We start from the raw sequence: 14,780 nt of genomic DNA, 5'->3' as shown, positions 1-14,780 counted from the left end.
ATGTGATCTCAAAAAGTCAAATAGTGCTCTTTCCCTTCTAAGCCCTGCCGTGTGTCCAAACAGCCGTTTATTACCACATGTGGGGTATTGTTTTACTCGGGAGAAATTGCTTTACAAATTTTGTGGTGCTTTTTCTCCTTTAGTCCTTCTGGAAATGAGAAAAAATTAGCTAAACCTACATTTTCTTTGAAAAAATGTAGATTATTATTTTCAGGGCCTACTTCCAATAATTTCTGCAAAAAAACTGTGGTGTCAAATCGCTCACTATACCCCTAGATAATTTCCTCAATGGGTGTTGTTTCCAAAATGGGGTCACTTGTGGGGGGTTTCCACTGTTTTGTCCCCTCAGGGGCTTTGTAAATGTAACATGGCCTCCGCAAACCATTCCTGCTAAATTTGAGTTCCAAAAGCCAAATGGCGCTCTTTCCCTTCTCAGCCTCGCCGTGTGTCCAAACAGCCGTTTATTACCACATGTGGGGTACTGTTTTACTCGGGAGAAATTTCTTTACAAATTTTATGGTGATTTTTCTCCTTTAGTCCTTGTGGAAATGAAAAAAAATTAGCTAAACCTACATTTTATTTGAAAAAATGTAGATTTTCATTTTCACAGCCTACTTGCAAAAATTTCTGCAAAAAACCTGTGGGGTCAAAATGCTCACTATACCCCTAGATAATTTCCTCAAGGGGTATAGTTTCCAAAATGGGGTCACTTGTTTGGGGTTTTCACTGTTTTGTCCCCTCAGGGGCTTTGTAAATGTGACATGGCCTCCGCAAACCATTCCTGCTAAATGTGAACTCCAAAAGCCAAATGGCGCTCTTTCCCTTCTCAGCCACGCCGTGTCTCCAAACAACCGTTTATTACCACATGTGAGGTATTGTTTTACTCGGGAGAAATTGCTTTACAAATTTTGCGGTGCTTTTTCTCCTTTAGTCCTTGTGGAAATGAGAAAAAAAATCGCTAAACCTACATTTTCTTTGAAGAAATGTTGATTTTAATTTTCACGGCCTACTTCCAATAATTTCTGTAAAAAACCTGTGCGGTGAAAATGCTCACTACACCCCTAGATAATTTCCTTGAGGTGTCTAGTTTCCCAGATGGGGTCACTTTTGGGGGATTTTGACTGTTTTGGCACCGCAAGAGCCCTTCAAACCTGACATGGTGCCTAAAATATATTCTAACAAAAATAAGGCCCCAAAATCCACTAGGTGCTCCTTTGCTTCTGAGGCCGGTGTTTCAGTCCAGTAGCACGCTACGGCCACATGTGGGATATTTCCTAAAACTGCAAAAACTGGGCAACAAATATTGAGTTGCATTTCTCTGGTAAAACCTTCTGTGTTATAAAAAAAATTGTATTAAAAATGTATTTCTGCAGAAAAATATGAAATTTGTAAATTTCACCTCTACTTTGCTTTAATTCCTGTGAAATGTTTAAAGGGTTAAGACATTTTCTAAATGCTGTTTTGAATACTTTGAGGGGTGAAGTTTTTAAAATGGGGTGACTTTTTTGGGGTTTCTAATATATAAGGCCCTCAAAACCACTTCACAACTGAACTGGCCCCTGTAAAAATAGCCTTTTGAAATTTTCTTGAAAATGTGAGAAATTGCTGCTAAAGTTCTAAGCCTTGTGAGGTCATAGAAAAATAAAAGGATGTTCAAAAAACGATGCCAATCTAAAGTAGACATATGGGGGATGTTAATTAGCAACAATTTTGTGTATTATAACTGCCTGTCTTACAAGCAGATACATTTAAATTGAGAAAAATGCTAATTTTTGCAATTTTTCGCTAAATTTTGGTGTTTTTCACAATTAAATACTGAACATATCGAGCAAATTTTGCCAGTAACATAAAGTCCAATGTGTCACGAGAAAACAATCTCAGAATCGCTTGGATAGGTGAAAGCATTCCGGAGTTATTACCACATAAAGTGACACATGTCAGATTTGAAAAATGAGGCTCTGTCAGGAAGGTCAAAAGTGGCTAAAGAGGGAAGGGGTTAAATAACATGTTAATAACTTTATTGCTCAAATCATTAGGATCGCAGCGATACCATATATGTATACTATATAAAAGCCGTATTGACAGTCACTAAGGGGTTAAATGTAGGGCTAATATGTCGCAGATTGTTTTCAGTATATCACTACTCTGTATTTATGGTTATTTTATCTGAAGGTAATCTTGAACCGAGCCCTAGAATAAAAAAGATGACACCACCTTCTCCACTTCACATCTGGTGCTATTGAGAAGATTTTGTAATGCTTTCTGAATCACCTGGATTAAAGTGAAGCTTTTTCCATGCTCTTTAGCAAGGCTCAATTTTCATGATGTTTTTTATTCTGTATTTATCTGTACATATACTGCTTCTTTTGCTCATGAAAAATGTACTTGAAATGGCTTTTTTAATGGAAATCCTCCTTTTTATGAGCTACCTTCCAAGAATATTAACCACACAATAAAGCCCATATTGTCGGACCATTTTTTTTTTAGTTATAAAGCTCTTCTATACTGAGCCAGAAAGAGCTGCAGCTTAAATCATAAATCTGCTAGAATCTGATAACACATCTAAAATGTAATGAACACCGTTTTGGACACTTGCATGAAATGTTTAATCTGTTTGTCAGGCCCTGTTCACATACCATTTTTGGCCTATATTTAGCATATACACCAGGTAAAATTCCTGGCATATACGTTAAGCTCAGGCTGGGATGAATGCCTAAAAGTGGCATCTGTGACGAACAGTTTATTAAACGGATGCCATAATAGTCTATGAATGACAGAGGCCACTGTTAGGCATCCGTCAGAGGCAACTGTGTTTTGTATTCATGGTCTAAATACATTTTGTATTTTTTATATTGATATTGGAATGGGAGTGCCTTTCATAAATACAGTCTGTCATGCCCATGGCCGCGGGCCGTCAGGTTCACTCACATCCTGACGCCTGCCGCCATGGAACTGTGAGCGCTGGTCCCCATCTCCAACTCAGGAGACGCCAGCGCTCACTTCCGCTTCTCCCGGCCGGGTCCCGTAGGGTGCCTGAAGTTAATGTCAAAATTAGCCCATGAGTACCCTGGACTATAAGAAGGGCTCAGCCCCTTCCTCCCATGCCTGAGCGTTGTTGTCATACCCTAAGTTTGTTTAAGCAAATGGTCTTCTAGTGTTTCCCAGTTCCCAGTGTTCCCCGTTCCTGTACCTGTTCCTCTATCCCGGTCTATCCTGATTTAGTGCCGTGCTGAGCTGAAGTCGTGCTGTGCTGTATACCACGTCTGTCCTGCTACGCCACTCCTGATATCTGCTTGTTGCCTAGTCCCAGCCGAGCCTGTCTTACTACTGTCCGAGCTGCCACAGGTACACTATACGAACTATACACTGTGACCTGCATCCTGTTGGCCAGCTGCCATACCATCAAGGCGGTATGGCCCAGTGGGTTCACATACCTAACGTGACAGTACTCTCAGGCCATGGACCCCGCTGGTCGATCCAAGACCAAGATGACGTCTCAAGAGATGCGGGCGGATATGCTAGAACTCCGGTCTCGACAGGGTCAACTCCTCCAGGCCTTGAACATTATCGCACGTCGGCAGGAGGTGCTAGCTGCCGTTACTCCTACTACACCTCCTGGCAGAGTTGATCCTCTGACTACACCTCTTGGCAGTGTTGATCCCCGATTTTCTTTGCCACTCCCTGATCGCTATGATGGAGACGCAGGGACCTGCCGTGGATTTTTTAACCAGTGCCAGATACACTTCAGCCTGTATGAAAAGGCATTCTCGTCTGATGGCGCAAGAGTCGCTTTCATCATCCCTCTCCTCACTGGCAGGGCCCTTGGATGGGCGAATCCTATCTGGGAGAGACAAGGACCAGAGACCCGTGACTTCCAGGGGTTCCTCCGGACATTTCGCATGGTGTTTGAGAAGCCTGGATGAGTCTCGTCTGCAGCCGCTTCCTTGCTGAACCTACGCCAAGGTGACACCTCCGTGGGCGAGTACGCCATCCACTTCCGCACACTGGCGGGAGGACTGTTGTGGAACAATGAGGCCCTGGTGGCTACATTCTGCCAGGGACTGACTGCTAAGATTAAGGATGAGCTTGCCGTCCAAGATCTACCGTTTACCCTGGATGACCTCATCCTTCTGGCTGCCCGGATTGATATAAGGATCCGAGAACGGCTCCAAGAAGCTCGTCGGGAGAAAGGACTCCCTAGTCCGGTCCCTACTTTGCAGAAACCCCTGCTGTCCTCAGATGCCGATCCTCCTAAGGAGTCGGTAAGGACGGACCAGTTTAAGTTATCTACCCAGGAGAGACAACGCAGACGCATCTCGGGACTCTGTCTATATTGCGGCCTCGGAGACCATCTTGTGCGTCTGTGTCCCCAAAAGCCCCAGAGCCTAGGGTTGGTGGGAGAGACAACCTTGGGTAAAGAAGGACGTTCATCTAGATTGTCCATTCCTATGACCATAGTGTCCGGCGAGAAAACGCATCGGCTCTCTGCGTATCTTGACTCTGGATCCACTGCTAATTTAATTCGTAGAGACCTGATGGATCTTCTTCAATTGCCCACTACCCCTCTGGAGAGGCCATTGATGGTTGCATCGGTAAATGGACTACCTCTGCCAGACCCAGTTATAGCTGTGACCAAGCCGCTGAGGCTCCAAGTGGGAGCCCTGCACTCCGAGCTCCTCTCGTTCTTTGTCCTGCCCAAGGCCATCAACCCCGTGCTGCTGGGTTTGCCTTGGCTCCGATTACATGGCCCAGTTCTGGACTGGAATTCTGGAGAGGTTCTCCAGTGGGGCTCCGAGTGTCTCAACCGTTGCCTGGTACACATTTGTTCATCTCAGCCTCCTTTGCCTCGGTCCTTGGCAGGATTGCCTGGTCATTATTCTGCATTTTCGGATGTCTTCAGAAAGAAAGAGGTGGAGACGCTGCCCCCATACCGGGTGTATGACTGTTCTATCGACCTAGTTCCTGGTGCATCCCTTCCCCGTGTTAGGCTATATCCTTTCTCCTTGCCAGAGACTCTGTCCATGTCCGCCTATGTTAAAGAGAACTTGGAGAGGGGCTTCATACGGAAGTCTTCCTCCCCGGCATGAGCCGGGTTCTTCTTAGTCAAGAAAAAGGATGGTTCTCTGCGTCCTTGCTTCGACTACCGGGGTCTCAACCAGATCACGGTGAAAAATAGGTATCCGTTACCATTGATCTCTGAACTGTTTGATCGTATACATGGTGCCAAGATTTTTCTAAACTAGACCTGTGAGGGGCTTACAACCTAATCCGGATTCGCCAGAGTTACGAATGGAAGACTGCATTTAACACCCGTGACGGACACTATGAATATCTAGTAATGCCCTTCGGCCTGTGTAATGCTCCCGCGGTCTTCCAGGAGTTCGTTAATAACATCTTCCGCGACCTACCCTATGTTTGTGTCGTGGTCTATCTTGATGACATCTTTATTTTTTCTCCGGATCCAATAACTCATCGGAGACATGTCCGTCAAATTTTGCTGCGGTTAAGGGAGAATCGCCTGTACGCCAAGTTGGAGAAGTGCGTATTTGAGAAAAATGCTCTACCCTTCCTGGACTGCATCATCTCGAATCAAGGTCTCAAGATGGATCCTGAAAAGGTAAAGTGCATCCTGGAATGGTCACGCCCTCAAGGCTTGAGGGCCATACAGCACTTCCTGGGATTCGCCAATTTCTACAGACAGTTCATTCCAAACTTCTCCTCACTGATATCTCCTATCTCTAACCTCACCAAGAAAGGCATGAACACAAAGGTGTGGACTCCAGAAGCAGAGTCCGCATTTAATAGCCTGAAGAGTGCCTTCACGTCAGCCTCTATCCTCCATCATCCAGATGTTTCTCGACAGTTCTCGTTGGAGATGGACGCCTCCTCTGTCGGTGCTGGTGCACTCCTGTTCCAGAGAGGTTCCAATTGCAAGTCAATGGTATGTGGCTATTACTCTAAGCTCCTCTCTTCCGCAGAACACAACTACTCGATTGGGAATCGGGAGTTACTGGCCATCAAATTGGCCCTGGAGGAGTGGAGACATCTATTAGAGGGTGCAGTTCATCCCATCTTGATATTTACAGACCACAAGAACCTCACTTATCTCCAGACGGCCCAACGACTAAATCCTTGTTAGGCCAGGTGGTCTTGCCCGGTTCCAGTTTGAGCTCCACTACTGTCTGGCCGACAAGAATGTGAGGGCCAATGCCTTGTCCAGGTCATTAGAGACAGAGGACACTATGGAGTCTCCACGGAGTATCATTAACCCATCCTGCATCATCCCTGTTAACCCTCTGAAGGTTAGAGACATTCCCCGGGGAGGACTTTTGTGAGTCTGGCGGACAGAAGAAGAATCCTTCCGCTGGGGACACAGTTACAAATTGGCAGGTCACACGGGTGTCCGTAAGACCCGAGACCTGATCGCTCATCAGTTCTGGTGGCCCATGCTGCCCAAAGACATCATAGACTTTGTCTCCTCCTGCACAGTGTGCGCAGTAAATAAGTTCGCCCACTCCAAACCGGCGGGCCTGCTCCAGCCGTTGCCTGTGCCCGATGCCCCCTGGCAACATATTGCTATGGACTGTGTCACAGACGTGCCTCTCTCTCCTGGTTGCAGTACGGTCTGGGTGGTGGTGGACCGATTCTCTAAAATTGCTCTTTTTGTTCCACTGACCGGCCTACCGTCTGCTTCCCGACTGGCCAATCTCTTCATCCTACACATCTTCCTACATATCTGCACTGCTTGCCTCTACATATTGTGTCAGATCGGGGGGTTCAGTTCACCTCAAAGTTCTGGACAGCCCTCTGCGTACTCCTCGGTGTGAAGTTGGACTTTTCCTCAGCCTACCATCCCCTGTCCAATGGTCAAGTCGAGAGAATAAACCAGATTATGGAGAACTATCTACGACACTTTATCTCCGGGCAGCATGATGACTGGGTGCAGCTGCATCCCTGGGCTGAGTTCTCCTACAACAACCATACTAGTGAGTCCACCGCTAAGAGTCCATTCTTCATTGTCCATGGCCAACACTCTCGTATACCTCTTCCTGTTTCCACTACATCCCAGGTGCCTGCAGCTGACTCTGCATTTAGGGACTTTCTACAGATCTGGCAGCAGACTCGATCTTCGATTCTGCTGGCGGTCGACCGCATGAAGAGAAAGGCAGACACAAGAAGACGAGAGCCTCCCCAGTTCCTTCCAGGTACTAAGGTCTGGCTGTCCTCTAGGAATATCCGGCTGAGGGTGCCATCGTACAAGTTTGCTCCCAGGTTCCTTGGACCCTTCCAGATTTTGCAACAAATCAACCCTGTTTCCTACATGCTTCGGCTGCCTCCTACCCTCAAGATCCCCAACTCCTTTCATGTCTCCCTACTGAAGCCGGTGATCTTGAACCGCTACTCCAAGACTTCCACTCCTGCAGTGGCTCCCAGCGGTTCATCAGAGACTTTTGAGGTAAAGGAGATCCTGGACACCAAGAGAGTGGGTGGAGGAACCTTTTATTTGGTGGATTGGAGGGGGTTTGGTCCTGAAGAGAGGTCCTGGGAGCCAGAAGAGAACCTCAAAGCCCCTACCCTCCTGAAGAAGTTTCTCTCTTTTTCTGCCCCCAAGAGGAGGGGGTGTAAGAGGGGGGATACGGTCATGCCCATGGCCGCGGGCTGTCAGGTTCACTCACCTCCTGACGCCCGCAGCCATGGACTGTGAGCGCTGGTCCCCATCTCCTCCTCAGGAGATGCCAGTGCTCACTTCCGCTTCCCCCGGCCGGGTCCCGTAGGGTACGCGCGCGCGCTCGTGCCCACTCTTAAAGGGCCAGCGCGCGCACCTGAAGTTAATGTCAAAATTTGCCCATGAGTACCCTGGACTATAAGAAGGGTTCAGCCCCTTCCTCCTATGCCTGAGCGTTGTTGTCATACCCAAAGTTTGTCTAAGCAAATGGTCTCATAGTGTTTCCCAGTTCCCAGTGTTCCCTGTTCCTGTACCTGTTCCTGTATCCCGTGCAATCCTGATTTAGTGCCGTTCTGAGCTGAAGTCGTGCTGTGCTGTATACCACACCTCTCCTCCTACTCCACGCCTGATGTCAGCTTGTTGCCTAGTCCCAGCCGAGCCTGTCTCACTACTGTCCGAGCTGCCACAGGTACTCTATACGAACTATAGACTGTGGCCTGCGTCCTGTTGGCCAGCTGCCATACCATCAAGGCGTTACGGCCCAGTGGGTCCACATACCCAACGTGACACAGTCTTGTCCCTCTCTTAGGTATACTTTACATATATTGTTTACAGTGTGTGGCACTTAGCACCCAGATATATAGCTGTTAGCGGTGCCCGCCATTTCCTTTATTTATAATTATATGTACTCTAAAATGCTACCATTGTAAAATACAACTCGTTCAGCAAAAAAAACAAGCCCTCGGTGCATGAACGTAAAAAAAGAAAAAAACTTTATGGCTCTTGATATGCGACAATGACAAAACGAAATAAAATGACTCGGTTCTTAAGGCCCAAAATATTCCGTTCCTTAAGGGATTAATAAAAGGTAAAATAAGAATACTATGCCGTATATTTTAAAACTGAGACAGCGTCCAAGGTGGAAATGAGAGGGCTCAGGGCTCCAACAGATAGCCCAATGGGCTACAACAATAAGAAATATAAGATAAAAGAAAAATCTGTCTAACAGGTGCCATTTCAGAAAAAAATCCCTGTAGGCACAGGTCTCAAGTGTCTATAGAAAAGTCCAGCCCTAACTTTAATTATAATTGCAATGTTCTTTATCTAAAGAATTGTGGCTGCTTAAAACTGACGAGACAAATATATTCTATATTTATATCTGAAAAAAGAGGGCTTAGAAAAAAAACACTTTTATTAAGTAATGTTAACCGCTACTAACACTGAAAACTACCTTTAAATATAATATCATGCATCAAAAGCGCCATAACTCATCAGCCTGGTACCATAGCAACTCCACTTTTATATTAGATCTATATGTAGAATGATGATACATACTTTCAGTTGCCATAGCAGTATGCTTATTACTAACACACATAATGAACCTAATTTAAACTACTGTTTTTGATGACTATGTTATCTGGATGGGCTTAGCCCCATAGGGTGAATACTACATTATTTTTGGTTGTATTGCAAGCCAATCCATCATATATATAAGCCATATATATATATATATATATATATATATATATATATATATATATATATATACCCAAGAAACTGCAGCTAAATGAAACAATTCTTCACTGAAAGGTTACAAATGTGTTAGATAAAAAATAGCAATAGCTATCAATAGTTTAAAGGACTAAAGAGTAAATTTAAACAGTGGAGAACGTAAACCCATATTATAGGCAAAACTTAAATGAATCATCAAATCCAGGATATACTTTGTGGTTTGAACCATGACCTTCTTTCCTTCCGTGACGTCTTACTGTTGTATGTTTAATTGCAAATATTGGAATAGCTTTTTTTATTGGTTTGATACCAGCATACTAAAACGGTAGGGTTTAAGGGGGAAAAAAACGTTTCTGTCAAAATATTAGCAATGTAGTTTTAATAAAACGAAATGCAGTGTTCAAAATGAGATTGGTAAATTATGAGAACTTCCTTATTTATCCCCACTCTGTATTCCTGTATAGGGAAATGTGCTATTTCCTATAGTTAAAGGGAATGAGTCACCTGTGAACAGCGGCTAAACAGATTAACTGCGCAGCAGGCACCTAAACATTAGAAAACTAAAAGGGGTTTTACACTGGGCTATTATCGGGCAAACGCTCGATCATCTGCTGGTCGTAGCATTTTAAAAAAGTGAAATATTATCGTTGTCTGCAGCACATCTCCCTGTGTAAACAGGAAGAGGCGCTGCCGGCATGATAATAATGTATAGGTGCGAGCGAGCGGAGTAATGACCGCTCATCCCCATACATAGCTCCTTGTCTCGTTGATCGGCGCTCGCTGCACTGGCCGATTATTGGCCAGTGTAAAAGGGCCTTAAGTCATAGTCAGTAACCAAATGTAACCACAGTGGCGCTGAAACATGAGTCAGAGACTTAACCATAGATATAGGCAGGTACTGGAATTAGAGAGGGGGAAATGTGGTCTAATGGAGACACTATGAAGTGAGGAAAGCTACAATGATGTTTTAGGATGCAGAAGTATACAAAATATTAATATAACCATTTACAGTGGAAGACGAACCTTTAAGGCTAACATGCCGGAGCAAACTGCCTATCCCTCTGAGGGTGAAGTGATTACTGATCAGGGACTTTTTCCAGGCATCTGCTAAAATCTTGAATGTAATGACTTACCTATTATATTATTATAATATCTCTACTAGAGGAATCATATTTTATCTGCTTCCATACAAGTTTATTTATATTATAGAGGGGCTATGGGACTGCACTATGAATACAAGCGCGTGGGTCATCAGTATCACGACCTGTATCCACCTCCAGAGGCTAGATTTACCCCAGGGATTGTGGTTGAAGGGTGCAACTAACCAGCAATAGCACTTTATTGACCTGTAATATATGGCCACAATTTATTCACTTCTTATAATAACTGACCAGTATTATATGCTAGAGTTGACTGGTCATTTATATATACATTGAGAGAGCACACTATCCTTGGTATATAGCACAATAGAGTACATTATATACACAAGCACTTTCAATTATTTAATATAGCATTGTGATAAAGTATACACTAATAGATGAGTTGGTTGTGTCTTTTATTTGAGAATATTTTTGACCTCACGGCATTTGAAATAATTAATAGCACTTTGACAATTTACTGTAAATCTTGGTAGGGTCTTGGTACTTAACCTATGTCCCCTAAAGGGATTTTAAAATCCAATGGGCATATATTAGGATCTGTTGGTGGCAATTGTAATATATCTCCCACACATTTCTAGTCTGGGATTTAGTAAATGCTGTAGATGCATTAGATATGTGATTATCGTTGCGGTATATAGCGGCAGTGACATTTTAAAGATATAGAGATACCTGCAGATGTACAGTCTAACTAGCCCTCTAAAATCTCCCCGGTGGATCTAAAAGCCACTTATAACTTCTTGTCCTAGGTTTTTAATACTTACCAGGTTCAGACGTCTGATGTAGTAATGCGCATGACCGGTTAAGTTTCACCAGAGGCTTCTGCTCAATCGCCATGGGGGTGGCGCATGCGTGATATTGACCCCCTCGGGAGACGAGTCTCCATGGTGATGGCCCCACACATGCGCTTTCCCCGGTGGTGGGCTGAAGACATTATTTGCTGGGAGGACAGGCGGCAATTTGTTCTGCCTACACTATGAGGCTGTATTCTGACTTAGTGTTATTTTTTCATGGGATATTCAGCTTTGTGGAGTTTTTGTAGGATTCTTATGTTGATTAGAGCATTCTCAGATGATGACTATGATAAGTGTGTTTCTATTAGACTATTTATTGGTTTACAGGTACTGCAAAGTAGACAGAAATGATAAGCCATAGGGCAACTTGGAATAAGAAACCAAGGCATGGAGGGAATGTCATGATCTGAATGCAACTAATAATGCAGGAGAAGGCTGGAGTCAAGAGTAACCACTACAGTTCAGACAAAGACCTTTGCTGGAACTTGGTTAAGTTGTTGTAAGTGATTAAATTTTTCATGAAGCAAATTCAATACAATATCACAACATGCTAGCAAAACTCTTGACAGGCTGTAATTCACATCACAACTATTGGGTGGCCACACAGAAACATATAGCCAAGACATCTCATGACGGAGTACCGCAAAATCATTTGTTTTTTTTCAAAGCTGATCTTCTCTCGCCACACATCAAAGGATATGTTGAGACAAGAGGAAAGGTAAGGAAGGACACATCTGTAGATGAGGTAAATGACAGATCATACATTGACGTATTTGAAGGTACCCGTGGCTATCTATGCAGACTCAACTTGTGATGTGGCACTGGAGAGAGGAGTAACATGTAAGCAGATCTTTTTCAGTAATTTGTACCTCATTAGCCCAAAGGAGGGTTTTAGTTAGCTATGTCTAATAACCCTCTGTATTATTCTTACAGCCGACAACTCCAAACACCACACTAAAGTAAGAATAATGCTATTGTTGTAGATGATCAATGGCTTATTACCATAGGTATAAGGGGGAATAGGAAATGGTATGGAATAATTTGAATGTCAAGTGATTTATTCCATCCAGTGAATCTCTTGAAATTTAGAATGAGGCAGATGCACAGCATCAACAACATTCCCCTTAATTATTTTTTTAAAGAAAATAATAAATTTCATAAATCTCTATACATTGCTATTATAAAAAAAAAAGAAACAAAACTTGGCCATGTCATTAAGAAGGATCTCAAACTTTCAATTTTTGCCAAGTACTTTTTGAGAAAGGGGTCCCTGCCATATTGATAAAGGATCCTTTTCATTTTACACTGACTATATTTCCACGCTAACCATTTTCCATCATTCCTCTAAGTTTGGTAATTTCCCTAACCTTACATTTGGAGGGAATACTTTATTACACTTTTGTTACCATGTCCCATACAAATGAATAAAGATTGTTACATTGATGTTATTCTTTTAACTATTATAAATATCACATATAAATATACATTTATTTGTATGGTTTGTTTGGTATAAGCTGAAGCCTTCCCAAATTTCTAAAATGCCTAATGATATTCAAAAATTCCCTACAGTTGAAATGTTTGGATTTATTCTCAAACTAGTTCACCGCCTGGAAGAACGATTAAAAATAAGTTTATTGGTTAAATTCATAAAATTGTGGCTCTACTAGCCGTTGATGCCAGACCAGGCTAAAGCAAGAGATTGCGACGCGATAGGTGGTGTGGAGTGATAAATGTCTCTTTCCCCCCAAAGGAACCACCTATCTGTTTATTGTATAATAACGCTATATCTTTGCCATTAATAATTGTCTATCTAAATCCTTATTCTCAAACTATTACAATTTTCATGAAAACTCATACTTTTTTAGTCAATAAATTTGTAAAATTAATCGAAATATAATCAAGACAATGATAAAAATAAGGATAATCTAAAGAAAAAAAATAGTAATTGAAACTTAAAATACAGACTTTCAGACCTTTGACACCCCTACAAATTGGATTGTCTTAGTGGGGCAACAGCAGCTTCACCATATAAAAGGAAAAAATGTGCCCAACAAAAGTGAATGTCTACCTTTTATCATTAAGTTGTATTTAGGTCCAGACTTCTGTGCCGATTATTCTCTTACTATATCTGTATAATAGTTGGAACTCCTTTTTCTTCTGATAAAGAACTCTAAATCATTTGCATCATAGACCTGGTGTTAAAAGATGCCATTATGTATACCAACAACAACTACCAGAGGGAGCTGACCAGCATATTACATATGGCACTCTGTTATCATTAAGCTCATTGTAAAATCAGACTACAGTAAGTTACTCAACTCCCTCTAGTGCTGGCTGTCAGTAGAATGAATTTTATCTTTTAACTGTAGGTCTGTGCAGGTTATTTGGTGCCCTGTTTAAAAAAAACTGAGTTTGTGTGTTTTTTAGATTAAAAACAATAAAATATAATTCAAGGGCTATTATTTCTTTAAGATGTTTGTACTATATATGCATTAAATTACTAATCAGGGTGTTGTTCCTTCAAGACAACCCCTGTCCATATGCCCCGATGACAAAGAGAGGAATCTTCCGATTGGAACCCGTTTTCTATTAGACAGAGATGTGAGTTATTGTAAACAGTGTCTCTTCCCCCTAAGGCTATGTTCACACTGAGTATTTTGGGGGAGGAATATCTGCCTCAAAATTCCGTTTGGAACTTTGAGGCAGATATTCCTCTCCCTGCACGCCGATTTTCGCGGCGATTATCGCGCCGTTTTTCGCCCGCGGCCAATGAGCGCCGCGGGCATAAAACAGCGAGAAATACCGTTTCTCCTGCCTCCCATTGAAGTCAATGGGAGGTCAGAGGCGGAAGCGCCCGAAGAGAGGGCATGTCGCTTCTTTTTCCCGCGAGGCAGTTTTACTGCTCGCGGGAAAAAGACGCCGACGCCTCCCATTGAAATCAATGGGAGGCGTTCTCGGGCCGTTTTTGCCGAGTTTTGCGACGCGGTTTCCGCGTCAAAAAACTCGGCAAAATACCCCGTGTGAACATAGCCTAAAAGACTACAGAAGTGATAACCCATCGATTTCAATAGTTGCACTGTAATACAATCCCCTGCAGCTGACCCTGGTAACTGTTAATATGTAGTGCATGTTCAGACGTGGCGGAATTGCTCTTAAATTCCGCTGCGGACATTCGGCAGTGGAAATTCGCAGCAGCCATTTTTTTCATTGGTTTATTTACCTTTTTAGGTAACTTAACAGTAGAGGAGAAAAAACAACACAGAGTGCACATAGTGAATCAAATGATATAGTAAAGAAGCCACAGATAGGTGATAAGTTCTGCTGACCTGGTTGGTTGTGCTAAGAGCACAACATCCTTGAAAGCGTGTTTTAACCAGTTCAGGACCGGGCTATTTTGAGCCTTCAGGACCAGACACCGTTTAGCCATTTTTAGCAAGCGTTAATTAAACGGCTATAACTTTTTTATTTGTTGGGCTAGAGACATGATTTTTGCGATGTTTTTTCCATAGACAATGCAGGTTTCTTTTCTTTCTTTTTTTTTAGCATTTAAAGAGACATTATAAGTGCCCTGTCTCCTATATAAGGAGATGGGCGCTGTAATGTAGGTGACAGTAATGCTTTTTATTTAAAAAAACAATCTTTTTTTACAAC

Source organism: Rhinoderma darwinii, chromosome 4 (genome assembly GCF_050947455.1).
Source record: "Rhinoderma darwinii isolate aRhiDar2 chromosome 4, aRhiDar2.hap1, whole genome shotgun sequence".
In the NCBI taxonomy this organism is placed as follows: domain Eukaryota; kingdom Metazoa; phylum Chordata; class Amphibia; order Anura; family Rhinodermatidae; genus Rhinoderma; species Rhinoderma darwinii.
Note: the sequence above shows the minus strand (reverse complement) of the source record.